Genomic DNA, 15,526 nt, shown 5'->3' with positions numbered 1-15,526 from the left:
TGAAGAGAAACGAATTTATTCTCTCAAGAAACAATTCTACCATACCAGAGTATTGGCTTCCTTAGGAATATGTCAGAGAAAAAAAAAAGGCAAGCTAACTTTTCCCAGCTCTTCCTATAGCCTAAACCAAAAGCTGCAGATATGGAATAACAGCACAGTAATTTATCACAAAGCAATAAACAGGAGTTTATTGAATATTGCTATTTCAAATAGCAGAAGTAGGTAAACATCAAGTCAGCTATTTAGAACATCTATCTGTTTAAAATAAATCCAAAACCACACAACAAAACCAAGCAACCAAACAAAAAACCACCACAAAACCCATGATGAACAGGAATACAAAGGCAATGCTTTTATGGAGGGGGAGGGAGCATATTCCAGGAAAAAAAAAAAAAAAAAGTAACTAAATGCAGTTTTCTTCAATGGCAGTTTTATTGTTATACATCGAATGCTTTAGGAAACATAGCTGGTCTAAACTATAGAAAATTGTCAAAACAGTTTTAGAAAAATTCATCTGCCATACAGGAAAAAACAGTATATAGTTCCAGGCACAAAAGCATTAAAAATACTCAGTACTAAACCTCCTCCTCTAATTTTGCAGTGATTTGTGAATAAAGGTTTTCTAAAACCCACAAGCCTGAACTATGACATTACATAAAATCTTTGGGCCTATGAACATCAGCCAGAGCTTCAGGTACGCACAGGATGAAGTCAGAGCAAGTTTCTGGCTGCAGAAAGAGTTGTGCACTATTAACACTGCACCCTGGACACTGTACATACACGACCAGCCGTGTGCACAGAACTTCCTGCATGTATTAGTTTGGGTGTTATAAAAGGAATTTGAGATTAGGTTATATTTCTTGGTAACCATACAGTTAAGGATAAAAAAAGTTGTTATATTTAGTTGTAGATCTTCTAGCTTGGTCACTGCATAAAAACGTCATTCATGGAGAGCTAGACGATATGGACTTCTACACGCTGCATACTCGCTGCACTTTGCTTCACACACTTCACAAGGGCAAAAGAAAAAAAAATATGGTTTTGATTTTCATCCCTAACTTGCAGAAAGTCAGTTCAGTAAAAGTCTACAAGATTACATCTTAATGTTTGGTATTATGCAATACTTTGTCTAATAGTCTATGCTTTCACAAGAAGAAAAAGCTACTGTCCCTGCAGCCTGAGCAACCCGAGACATGCAAACCATCCATTGGTGATTTCCCTGGGCAGTGCGCAATGCTCATCTGCAAGGCTCCAAATAAGTATTTTAAAGGTATCAGGACAGAGAAAGAACAAGAAATGAAAGCAAATTAAGAATGACTGATTTTAAACAGCAGCACAAAAATAAAGCACTAAACACGACATTTAAATATTCTGAGAAACTTACATCACCATGCTCACCAACACTGCATGCAGGGGCTGAACTTTGCCAAACACGGACAACCCAAATTCTGCTATTCTTGAAGTTAACAATAGTTTTGCTGTAACTCCAGAAGCAGGAGAAAAAGTCGGCCCTCAGCTGACAGCAGATCACACCTCAGGGCAACACACGGGCAAAGACACACCCACCGAGCATCTTCCACCCTCACGCAGTCCCTGCGAGCAGGGCAGCGAGTCGAGGCTTGGGGACCCCGCACCTGAGGTGCCACGCTTTCGTCCTTACGGCTCAAAGGAAAAGCTTCCGCCTCAAATTCTTAAAAGACTGGGTTTTTCTCCTCCAAAGAGCACAGTAGTTCTGTTGCAGAAAGCTGCTGACTACAGTTAACACGTACAATACACACACTCCCCCCTTCCCTTCATATTTTGGGGGGAAAATAATTTTTGTGGTATTCCACGCTTACCAAGAAGTAACTTCTAAGTTTGACATATTCGTAAGTTTACTCACGAGCAGAAGACACGCCGGGGCACGCACAGCTACAGCCGGACCCGCCGAAGGATGCGGCGCTCCCTGACCACCGCGGACCAACCGCCGGAGCCCACCCGTGGGCGGCAGCGCGAAGCCGCCCGGCTCGCACCCCCCGGAGGCTGCCGGTGCCCCCCCGCTCCCCGCACCGCTCCCCGCGGGGCCGGGGCGCTCCGCACCGCCCTGCCCTTCGCCTCCCCGACTTCGCAGACGGTACCGGGAGGCGGCGGCGAGGGCAGCGCCGTCAGGAGGGGGGCGCAGCCCCCCCCAGCGCCCACCCTCGCCCCGTTCGGCCCCACCTGCCCGCGGCGCAGCCGCCCCAAGGTCACCCCCTCCCCCGGGGAAAGCAAACTTTGGGTACCACTCACTTCCGCGGAGCGGAGCGGAGCGCCGGGATGCGGCCGCCGCGGAGAGCCGGGGGGCGGCGCGGAGCCTCCGCCGGCTGCAGCGCGCAGGGCGGGCTGCGCGCTTCCTCCTCCTTCTCTGCCTCCTCCCTCTTCCCAACGACTTTCACTTCACCTGCAGGCAGCCCGGCTGCGGCGGGGCGGGCGGCTCCGCCGCTCTCCGCGGGACTGCAGTCACTGCGGCAGCGCCCTCCCCGCCCCACGGGGGGAGCCGGCCCGGCGGGGCGGGCCGCGCAGAGCCGCGCAGCCCAGCGGCCGCTCGTCCCGCCGGGGGACGGGGGGAGGGCCCTGCCCGGGGGGTGCCCGCAGCCCCTGGGGGCGGGGAAGGAAGGACCTCTGAGGTGCCGAGGACCGTCCCAAGCCCCTCCGCGGGCGCGGTGGCAGCGCGGCCCCGCTGCGCGCCCCCCACTTCCCCCCGGGTCCTTTCCCCGAGGCGGCTGCTTGCCTGCAGCTGCTGGGTAGGGATTGCCCCCGTGCTGTCAGTCACCTCCCCAGAGAGGGGCTATAAATATTTATTAAGCATCCTAATAGCTGCATCAAGCTAAGCAGAGCGCTTTATTCGTGTCGCTCCGGTGACTCAGACCTCCAAAGCCAGTCCTACACGTGCTTAATTTTAACTCGCTCACCCACTGCCCCGGCTGGCTCCGCACCGGGGAAGGGGTATCCTGCCCCAGACAGGTGGAGAGGTTTGGTAACAGCGCATCAGCGTGTGCCCCAGCACCTGAAACCTTCCTCCCTCCTTTTTAAGGGCAGCCAAACGTTTGCTGGCTTGAGTGGTTTCCATCAGAATACAGCCATCAGTAGGCAGGCGACCATCTTCCTCTGTGGGAGCATCATGTTAGTAGATGAATTTGGACAAACTGGGCTTTTATGGTCTAATCGAGCTGTGAAAAATATCCTAAGCAAGAATCTGATAGCACGGGGAGCCCTGAAATAAGCAGCTAATCTTCCATGCAGTTAACTCTGTAATCCCTCTAGAAAATGAGGATAAGAAATGATAGAAACTTTCTACAACTGCATACGTGTTTAAAAAAAAAAAAAAAACAAACAAACAAAAAAAAAACCACCAAAAAAACCAGGGTCTTTCAAGGCAGGAAAAAAAAAAAAGTATGAATTAAATATCCTAAATTCATGGTTTGTTTTTTTCCCCTTACAAAGATGACTCTCAGTGCTGGGTGGCATACAACCACACTGATAGGAGCTCCCCAAGCTTTCAATACCTCCTGCAACAGCTGCCATCTTTGTAAATTTTGCTTGTCTGAGAAATTTTAAGAGTTAAGAGCAAGAACGATCAAGACAGACATCATTTAAAAACCCTGATTACAAAAGCACAGCTTGCCTTGGTTTATTTTGATGGAGGGTGATGGTTTTATTTTGCAGGTGATCTTTAGAATAGAATCAGCTAGTAACACAATTTTGGTTTCTGCTTTTCTGTACCTCCTGTTCGCAACCAGCTGACACTTCTGTTTGGAAAGTGGATAGTCTGAGCTTGACCTTTCTATCATGAAGCATGTAGCTTTGTCTGCATAGCATGCTGGGCAAAAACCAGCAGCTATGAAGCTGAATAATCCCAATTAAACATGAGCTAGAGCTGCAACAAAACACTAATGTATATTCTTCTAAACTTCATGCTTGCTAATATAAGTAAATAACTAATTGGCAGTTGGCCCATCTCTCTGAGATTTTAGAGTAGATGCTTTAGAGGCAGATCCTATTACCAGGACTTTGTTTTTGCTAAGTATGATAGACTGCATTTATGCCTATGATAAGAGGTAGTATTTGTTTTTGTATTATAGCAATTCACAGGGGCTGCAATTGAATTGAGACTTGGTTGAGCTTTCCACTGATCACACACACAGAGAGAGAATGTCTGTCTTAGAGATTTACAGTCCAGACTAAGCAGATAAGACAGGCAAGAGATGGCAGGGGAAACAGAAGCACAGAAAGGTGAAATAATTTGCCCAAGACCACGCAGAAGGTCTGTAACAGCGCTGGCTGCAGAGCCGGTGTCTCTGATTCAGCAGCCCGTACAACAGTTCCAGCAATGCCAAGTGCTGCCTTAGATAATGAACTGAGCACAGTCCTGAAAATCAAATGTACAAACTGTGGTTTTAGTAAGACTGTTTGTTGTTATGGTGCATTAATTTATTGAAGTTTTGTTCTTCTTCTCAACAGTGCTAAGCACTAGCAGCAAAAGGTGTTCAGTACAAATTCATGCTGGTGTCCTGAAGCCAGGCTATTTCAATGGAGTTTTGCTCTTTCTTGCTAAATCTGCCCATTTCTTGCTAAATTGCAAAATTAATGAATTCAGATTGGGTTTCCCAAGTGTTAGTGCAAATTATTGCCCCTCCACTGAAGACACTTGTGAAAGGAATTACTTTTGAATGACATTTGACTTTACATGCCAGAAATAAAAGTACCTTTATGCCCTATATGCCCTTATGTAAAATACAATACCTACAATAATAGTAGCTTAGTTCATGATCATAATGTTAACTACATTTTTCCAGCTTTGAATTTTTCACTTAAAGTAATCCTAAGGACTTGTTTATTATCATTGTTATGAGGGAGGTGAGGCACTGGAACAGGTTGCCCAGAGAAGCTGTGGCTGCCCCCTCCCTGGAAGTGTTCAAGGCCAGGTTGGACGGGGCTTTGAGCAACCTGGTCTAGTGGAAGGTGTCCCTGCCCATGGCAGGGGGGTTGGAACTGGATGATCTTTAAGGTTCCTTCCAACCCAAACCATTCCATGATTCTATGATCTTTACTTGTAATGCCTCTTGGTCTGTAAGTTCCTGCAGTAGAGTGTGCTTTTGTACAGCTAACAAGATGGTGATTACTCCTAACTGGGCTAACCTTAAAGGAAACTTCTGTAATGAATACAATCATAATATTAACAGTATCATTATAATAAACCAGGAAAGAAAAAAAAGCCATTGCATTTAGCAATGTTTCATATGGTTTCATTCAAAACCAACTGAAATTATCTACCTCAGCATTTTCAAAGGAAGCTATTCAGTCCAGCTGAGATGAAATCTGTATCATTTCTTTCCAGAAAGGGAAGAAAGAAGCTATGAGGGACTGAAAGGAAGATGCTGCCCTGCAAGCACCCATCTATACACTGCTATGTGCTGCATGAAATGGTCCTGCTGTAGAGATACTGCTTTGCAGCACCCACAGAGGTCCTGGGTGATTTCTGCTCTCATCAACACCAGCAGAGTCAAAGCCTCCTGCTGTCTCACAGGATGCTCCCCAAGCCTTGCCGAATGGGGGGACTGAAGGTCCCAGTCCTACACAGTGATCTGTACATCTTATAGGAAAATCCCAGTGATGTCCATCAGATTTAGTAGAGGACCAAGACCCTCTGTCTGCTGGCCTAACAAGCAGGTTACCAAAGTCTTGTAAACACATACTTGGCAACAACTTATTTACACCAGTGGAAACTGCACTGAAGAAACCCTTGTCTGGGGTTAATTCAAACCCATTATTAATCAATTTAAGAAGACCTTAAGAAAACATATGTCCAGTCTTCACTTAATTCTTGTGAATTAATAGCTTACATTAAAATACTGCATTTCCATCTGCTGACAAGTACTATTTTTTCATGTATTCCTATTGAAGTAAACAATAATTCTTCCTGCAAGCAGAATAAGGGTCTTAGAGATGCTAGAAGTACCATCTTCCCCATTCAGTGAGATTTTTCAAAAGGAATCCCTTTTCAACATTGTATTCATGTAAAGTTAATTATCTGATATCTGTTAGATGTTGTATACAGCTTCTGTAACGGTTACAAACAGCAAGGTGCTGATATGCAGCTATTCACAAGTGGAAAGCAGTAAGCAAAATGTTGAGTCAGCTGGAGATATTCCATTCTAAGATGAAGATTTATTTTTTTAAAAATATTTGGGATTGTGATAGGGTTCTTGTGAGGGTGTGTTGTGCTTCACTAAGTATTCCATTTACAAGAAAGTTCTCATTCCCAATTGCACCATGAGAAATGAAGGGAATTTTTGTAGATGTGATATCTATAAAATTTCTGCATTCATTGGTTTTATTCTATTGTCTTCCTGAGACAAATATGAGCTTGCTTTAAGTTACCGTTACATCTAAAACTCTTCAACCTGAATGCTTGTATAATCCCTTTTGTTTTCCAGGAGTCAGGTAGAGATGGGGTGTGTTAAAAGGAAACAAACCAAAATCTTTCCCAAAGTTTTACCACCTTACAAAAGGGAAGAAAGGTTTAACACAATATTTTCATTCCTTCTTTCATTTGTGCTCCACCTTTGGTTCTTCTACAAAGGAATATCTAACTTTTATGAATGGGGAGCATTCCCATCACTTGATCTCTGGGTCTGTGCAGTGACTTTCACACTGGGCAATGAGGTATTTCAAGATACCTGAACTGATTAAATACAGGATTGCACTGCTGCAGAATTACTTAGGGAAGGTGCAGTTCCCAGAAAGCACCATTCACACAACGCAGAGACACTGCAACAGAACCAAGCCCCTGGGAAAGCTGCAAACTTGCAGTTCGGGTTCTGAGCCAAATTCATCCCCCTTGCAGCACAACCTGGCATCCACGTCAATGAGGAATTCATTTAGTCTTTTACATTTTCCGTGGCTATAGCATGCACTTTTTAAAATTTCTTTCTTATGGAATGATCTTCAGACTTTATTTATATTTTTCCTTGTTTTAATTCAGATCTCCAAGCAGGGAGCTCTGTAGAAAAAATGCCCTTCAGAAGTTTCTGCATTTAAAAAGAAAGGAATACTGCAAGACACAGTCTTATCCTGGCAACATTCTTCCCTTTCTTGGAACACACAATCCTCCTTGAAACTACAAGCAGCAAGGGAAAAAAGAGGTTTTTAGAAAAATTAAGAAAATACACACAAAACATTTATGTTTATCAAAGAATATCACAGGGTTTTGTAATAGTATGTACCAGAGCACTCAGCCAATTTCAATAATGCTTTAAAGCAAGAGAGAGGTCTCAGAAATAATTAAATTCCTATGAAAATCAACTGCTTGAGTGTCCACACCCAGGACAAGACAGACGGGATCCAGCTAATTCATCTCCAGTGCAGCAGCTTTTCCCATGGTAGCTTTTCCCTGAGCTACAAGGTATTATGGAGCACCGTCATTTTCCAGGGCAGCTCTGTAAACTGCTAGAAAACACAAGGTCAACTCTGTGGCAAGTGCCCAGATCTGGGTTTGTAAACGAAGGGTCTTACACATCAGCTGAGGGGACACAGGTAGAGTCCAGACTGCGGGGTCAGGGGAGCATCAATATCTCTGATGTGGATGTTTGCCACAGACTCCTGGTTCTCTCCTGTGAACCTAATCTCAAATCTGCATTTTTCTCTGCTTCTACTGGAAAAAGCCTCTAACTAAATATTTCATTTCAACACCAAATGGCCCTTTTGGATCCCTCAAAGAACTGAAACTTCTTTTTGCCTTCCTCCACCCAAAGTATTCCCTTGGCTTTGTTTGAGCCAAAAGAGAACCGACTGACTCTTCTGCCCATTTTGGCACTGAAGTGGGGCAAGGCAATTTTCTGCCCTTCCTAGAAATTCAGTTTCACTCACTTTACAGTTTAATTTTCTTGCATGTTTTCTATGCATTGCTGAAGAAGACGAGGTTGCTGATGCTACATGACCTTGGAATCATCTAGTTTTGAATAAAATATACTGAAGAATATATTAGAAAATAAAAGATCACATTAAAAAAAAGTTTTATTTGAACTCTGTACTGGACTATGCCCACTGGAATTACATTAAAATGCCAAAAGTCATAACATTTCAGTAAAATGGAAATGAACGATGACACATCAGCATTAATGGGAAGGCAACCCAAATATCCTCAATTCTCTTCCCAGCTAGGTCAGGCATTCTGCTGCTGGCTTCAATCGAAGTTCATGTGTAACTGAGAGGAGAAGAGTAATGAGAGGAATACATTGGACAATCAACCAAAATTTTTTTCAGGATGTTGAACTCCTAGTTGTCAGTCTTCCTGGGGAAGGTCAGAGGAGGGAGACAAATACTGTATCCTTGTCTTCACCAGCAACTGTTGGCACATAGACTTGTTAGATGATGCTGAAGCATTGCCAGCCATGGTTTTGCAGCAGCAATGGGCCAGGAACTGTTCTGCAGTGTAGGCAAGATGCCAGAGTGAAAGGAAAGCGTGTGTGAACATGTTTGGTTTACGTGTGTGTCGTTTATATGCTTGTTGCCAAGGGCGGAAGGGCAGCTAAACCACTCAGTATAAAACAAGGTTATGAAGAGCAATGCAAAAAAGGAAGCTCACTCTCTCCTCACCTCTGCAATAAGGATTAAGAAAAGTTCCAGAGCTATCTAGCATGTGAATCGATACTTACGCTGTCAGATTTCCTGTGGAAAAAGGGCCATGTCTTTTAGTCATGGGTTTTTAACCATGGGTGACTTTTGATAGGAAGCTAAAATCACTTTTAACTACTTTATTTGTAATGGGTTGATTTTAGAAGTGCTAAGTAAAGCTGTAGACTGTTCTTAACACATTTTGAAGCCTATTAGAGCCTGAGTTGTCATAATGACCCTACAGGGATGCCACAAGGACCTCACAGGGAACTATGCCTCTGGTAGAAAAACTTCTGACTGCACATAGAACTATTTCCTTGCAAAGAGAAACTAAGATGACCAGAAGTCTCCAGTTTGGAAAAGAGACAACTGGGAGGATAAAACCAAGGTATTAAAATCACGGATAATATGGAGATGGAAAATAAGAAATTATTATTTGTTCTCCCTCATACAAGATCTATAGTTCACTAGTTGAAATTACCAAACTTTGAGTTTAAAATAAAGAAATGGAAGCACTCAGTAAGACAACGTCTGACTCAGCCTAAAATACGAATGTTTTCAAAAATCAATTAGTTTTTTACAACCAGTGTCCAAGGAGGTCTGTTGAATACAATGCTGTGGATGCAATGTTTGCATAGAAGTACCTAAACTGACAGAAATTGATTGCATTTTTGCTTATACTTATTTTCTTCATAGTGATCTGCCACTGGTAGCTGTTAGAGACAGTATATTGAGTGAGGTGGACCTTTGCTGTCATCCAATGTGATTGCTCTTATCTTATGACTAAGCAGTTCCTATCAAAACAGAAGCATCTGTGATAAATCTGTGATAAAATTCTAAAACTGGTGTTGTCTTTTTTTGACTTATGGAAACCTAGACACATCACACATAAAATGATGGGCTTATACATTCATTTCTGGATTTATAGAGTATTCTGGTTTATATTTCAAGTAACTGAGCTAATGCTCTATGCAGCAAACATCTGAAGATGGATAGTCATCATGAAAACATGAAATCATGAAATCAACACTTAGAGTTTCCAAAAAGTAAACTCCTGTAAAACTGGCTGATGGTATGAGCTTCATTTTATACATTCAGTGATGAACTACTGATCAACATTTCAGAATAGTTTATGAATACTGACAATACCTGCTTGGTTTATAGGGATCATTATTTCCAAAAGGCTAAAGAGAACATGAAGTATGTCAATAATGCATTTGTGATTACTATAGGAAATTACTATAGGGAAGTACTAAAACTGTGTTTCTACATAATTCACGCACAAAGCCAAGATGACATGCTGTCTTTTGAATGGTGGCAGTGATGACATGATTCAAAGCAAAAAAAATGTAGTTTAGACATCCGTAACAAATAGTAACATCTTGAAGTAGCTCAGAAGCTTCTGAGCAGAAAATATTTCTTAAATTGTATTCATGCCTGGAGCTAAAGGGAAAACACTGCATAGGCAGGGCTTGCACTCTAATATCGATACTGTATTTTGTATTGGTCTGCAGTTTATACTGGTTCTTAGATTCTTTGATGCACAGAAATCAGTAAATGCAGCATTTAGTGATGCCTGGAAAACTGAACAGGCATGTTTGGCTACCATCCCTGCCCAACAACGCACCATTTGAAATCAGAAGGCAGCCAACAAACCAGTTGTAAACTTGCAACAAAGGCCATGTTTTCCATTTAGAATATCCACTCTAAAATTTACTGCATGAAGAAATTTTGTCAGGACCCAGATAAAATTCTTTCTCCACCTGAAAGCTTCAGCAGCCCACTGTGGCGGAGGGAACAGAAAGAAACCTTTTCCGCTACCAGAAACTCCGGTAGTTTCATGTGCCCGGCTACCTTGCCATGGCTCCAACATCACGTGGCAAACCAAATAATTTTGCCAAGACTGGAGAAGCTTTTGCCATCTGGGATAGCCCCCTGTGCACATGTGGTTTGGTGGAAACGCTGCGTACATGCCATGCTCTGTTTAAACTGTAGAGGTTACTAGGTTTCTCAAGGCAAACTCTGCTGACACACAAGCTGCTTTTTTCTGTCCTTTAAGGCTCACCTTATTTGTTTTGCCATACAGCAATTGCTATGGATAAATAAATAATACTGTGACCTAGATAGGTATCCTTTAAGCACCAATAATTTCAACCCTACTGAAATCACAATGGTGAATCTGAGCGCTGGTACTATTGAACTGTTGTGCAGGCTTCCCAGAGGTAGCTAATGCAGACCCAGGTTTTGGCCACACCACATCATTGTATTTATTTATTTATTTTCACAGGAGAGCAGACTAAGATAGAAACTCTAAGAGGAAGATAGAGCCATTTGAAAAAAGTAAACAGTGTTTTTAGTAAACAGGAAAATGCTGTAACTCAGTGGTTTTAAGATAACTGACTTGTAATTTCAATATTCCATTAGCAAGAAGTTTTTAGAGGCATGTTTTTCCTCTTAGGCCTGTAGAGTTATTAGAATATACCAGAATTGTATGAAAGAGTGCTGCACACAAAGAAATAAGAACAGCTAATGCAAAATACTGAATTAATATTTTATTGCAGGCAAATGAGACATTTGCCATCCAGTCAAACACCCTTCTCAGTCTGAGAATTTGGTGTTGCCTTTCATACAGCTGTTGAAGGGGATGACTTCAGCTGTATAGTCTTTGTTTTTAGATGCCAACATGTTGGCTGGCTAAAGAAGAAAACAAACTAATCTGAGGTCAAATAAAAAAATCAGGGAAGAAAAGATATGCGAACATGTTTTCTAAACTGTCTGCTTTACTTCAAGATTACAGACAGCCTGCACTATTTTGATTATGCTCAAGGACTTGAAAAGCATGAAGCAAAGAGTATGGTGTACCACATAAAATGAAGAGCAAAGGCACAGCAATTGCTCGTGTCCTCTGGGTGCAGGATGAAATTCACTGTTACATGCATCAATCATCCTTCGCTGCAGGGCCTTCCAAGGGGCACTACATAGCTTAATACAAAGGAGAGAGACATAACTATTTGTCTACTTGTTTATGTTCTGTTGGCTTGTGGAGTTTCTTGCAAAGGATAAAATTCACTGTACTGTCCCACTGTTTTGATTGCAAACTCACCTTGCTGTTGTCTATGGTAGCAGTCTGCTATTTAAAATCCTCTCCAGACACAGACTGATATTCATTGCTATACCATGCATTGCAAATTCAGTCAAACATTCTTATGGGACTACTAAAAATCATGCAAATACTGTATTTCTTCAGAATTTTGGAACCTGCTAAATTACTTGGATGCTATCACAGTGTCTTTTCTCCTAAAAATATTTATTCTACTATTGAAAGGAAGAAAAAACATTACACAACAGGAGGTGCCGTTCTTACAGAAAACCCAAAAAACCAATCTGTCCAAATCCCATTGCTTATCCACTACCTAGTCTGAGGAGAACTGCCAGTAAGGCAAACATTTGTTCCAAGCACAGAGTCCCTCCAGACTCAGGTCCCGTAGGTCATTACTCATGTCATGGCTAAGCAGGACTTTCTGAGAAGAAACTTTTATAAATACAGACAGCTTTTGTTAAAGGTATGAGGCAGGTAAGATACAGGAAAGCAATGGCTACATATAGGTGATAATTGGTATTAAAAAGATCTGTGCCTAACAGATATCACTGGTGTAAAAGGTTCAGTGCCAAAGCTGTAATTGCTACAGTCCATAGGATACCTTCAGTTTTTCATTACCATCGTCACACATTTTGATGGAAACTAAAGCCCGGGCCATCCTTGTACCACTGGAGAGCCATGGGTCCAGGAAGGTTATTTCATTCTCTATGGGACACACAACAAAGTGAAATCCAGCCTGAACTTTCTCCATCCCTGCATATGGGACAGAAACAGCACAAGCAAGAGGAAAAATGATCCTGTAGCTAACAAGTGTTCAAATGGAGGAGAAGCCCCAGCGTGTGAGCCTTCCCTGCTGAGCAGTCTGTTTCAGCCAGGCTTACCTGGGTCTGGCGTGTGATTCCATCGCAGCTGCAAGGCTGCCAAATGGCCTGCAGGAAGGCCTATAACTGAATATCCAATATTCAAAGGATTTTGCTTCCTTTATTGTACAATAGGAGCAAAACAACAATAAGAAATTGAAAAGTTGTGCAGTGGAGATGCATCTCTTTAAGTGCATCTCTACTGCGCTTACCTCTGAAAATCAAAACCCATTTTTAAGTCACTTTTGTCCCAACATTAAGCACAGAAAGCGACCAATTCTTTACACTTACGGAATATTTTTGGAAATTATACACATGTGAAAGCTTTGCTTTCATTTTAACTTGATGACACAAGTTGCTATATTTTGCCAATTTCTGTCCTTTTTACTCACTTATTCTCTGTCCTTACTTGGTAACTTGTCTCTGTTTAACTTTTATTAATACAGCATGGGGTTAGCTTTTTTCTATTCTGTGGCTTAATATAACAGAGAAACCAGGAAAAATAAATATGACTCTACTCGAAACTTCATGTCTGTTCAGCTTTCCTTATTAAGCCTCCACCTAGTTTCTCCAGTTATTATACCAATAGATTCATACATATTTTAAAATATGTAATTTAAAGCTCTTATAGAAATTGTTTAGCCAAAGTTCATTTTAGGAGAATATTCAGCAATACTTGGAGATGTTGGAAATGGAACTTGAGTCTATGACATTAAAAATAAGGAATATTTATTCCAACCTAGAATTCATTAAAAATGCACAAGTTTTTGCTGAAATATAATTTTTTTTTTTGTATGAATCAACAGATCATGTAGTTGTTGCTGTCTATACAGGTGTCTAAATGTTGGTTGTTCAGTTAGGGCAGTAAGGCCAATCATCATATGACACCAAATCTTCTAGGCTCCTGTAAGTACCTGAAACCCCATTTGTTATTTGACTGCCTCTGGTTTAAATCCTGATGATTTTTCCATGATACCAGCCAACGTTATGCATGTTGGTATTGTTCCTATGGTGGGCAACATCCCTAACATGACAGATGAATAGTTTATTTCACAGGTTTTGCAAAACAACTTTCAGACAGTAAAGCCTCACTGACCCTACTGACTTGGAATATATTTGAGCCAATTATGTAAAAGCTGAATGTCTTTGCCAACTCCATTACCCATCCAGCTCTTTCTGTAATCAGATTATCCAATTTTATACAGTTTCTGCACTGGCCACTTTTGGATTTGAGTTCACAGAGTGAAATTCAGGGATTTTCTTCTCTTTCTAGCCATATAAAAATGTTAATCTTGAGAATGTATCATACAATGAGTAAAAATATTTATACGACAATAGGGTTAAGATGAATACCACCTCTGAGATCCACTAGTGTTTATTAATAATAGGCTAGTTTCAAGCACTGAATATATTTTCGTGTGACATAAAGTGCCTTAGCAGAAGGCTGCTGCTGTGCAGAGCAGCCTACGCCTGGCAGCCTGTCATCAGAGAAGGTGAAAAAATGGATCGGACTGGTTAGATAAGGCACCTCTCCACAACCATCAGGAGACGCACTAATTCAGTGTTTTCAATTTATTTAGATTCTGTTAGCTTAGTCCGTTATTTCCAATGTGGGTTATCAATTTGACTGAATTTGTAGATAATGAAGCCTCATTTTTTGAAGTGCCAGGCACCCAAAGCATTACTTGAAATCAATAGATTATGGGACTGTGCTTAGTACCTCTGAAAATTAAGTCCAAAATTAATTGCAGATGTAAAACCAGTGGCAAAAATTAGTTTGAGCGTGCTTCCAATGAAGCCAATGACTATGGTTTTATTGATGTTATTGGGTATGAATCAAGCTCCCTATCAGGAGTATATCCAGCAATTTTAAATAACGAACAATTTCCATCTCATTTAAAGATGCCCTGTAGTACATTCTTATACCTTACCACGTAGTGCCTCTATCAAGGACACTTTTTGAAATTTTCTATATTAAAACGTGTGTATACCAAACTGTTTCTACTTACTTTTGCAAATAGATTGCAACGCTGTACATTTTTTAATAAACAGCTGTTGAATATTATTAGCATGCAGCATTGTTGCTTTGAGATCCACTCTGCTTATACTAAAAAATAGGAGGAATATATTAACAAGGTAAATTGCAAAGTCTTCAAGAACTATCAAAAATTTTGAGAAGAGAGAAGTGTAAGATACATTGGCAGCATTTTATATGAAATGTACCACAAGACAGGAGTGTATTTCAGTTGCTGCCTTAGCCCTTATTCACCTCCCTGCACCAGCCCCAGCAGGAAAAGATGATATATGTTTCAAAGGGATCTAAAGGGATTTCTTACATTCCTCCTAAGCCACACTCTTTAAGAGCAAAGCATGGAATTTAACCCTTGGATTTGGAAAGGACATATTTCTAGTAGTGTTCTAGACATTCATATTTATGTGCAAAAAGTACGGTCCAGTTGAGTTGTGATAATGAAAATGTCTGAAATTTCTGTTTCGTATATTCAGAAATTCAAAATGTATCAAGAAATACAAGGTTTTAGCAATTAGTTTGGGGCTGTAAAATAATCACATCAAATCTTTATCTAATTCCTTGTTACAGAGAAGTAGGCTGTCCTTTATGTCTGGGCAGAGCTGGGCAGACACTATGATTGTTCAAGAGGAACTTGGGGTCTCAGGTGCTGTATAGCAAATAGCCCCATTTTCAGAGAATCTCTGAAGCTCCTGTTAGACTTGGTTATCCAGCCCTCCTAAAAATACGACCGGTGGGAAACTACTAGTGAGGGATTGTGCTCCTGCATTTTGTCATGTCCTGAGCAAAAGCCGATTTGTCCTGGTCCTTAAAGTGCTTATTGCAGCACATCACAGCAGTGTAAGGTGCTTATTTATGGCTTGGGACTGGTCTGAACAAGGAGAAAAACGGTAGCTGTCCTCC

This window comes from Strix uralensis, chromosome 1, assembly GCF_047716275.1.
Source record: "Strix uralensis isolate ZFMK-TIS-50842 chromosome 1, bStrUra1, whole genome shotgun sequence".
In the NCBI taxonomy this organism is placed as follows: domain Eukaryota; kingdom Metazoa; phylum Chordata; class Aves; order Strigiformes; family Strigidae; genus Strix; species Strix uralensis.
The sequence above is the reverse complement of the archived record's forward strand: the minus strand, read 5'-3'. Positions refer to the sequence as shown.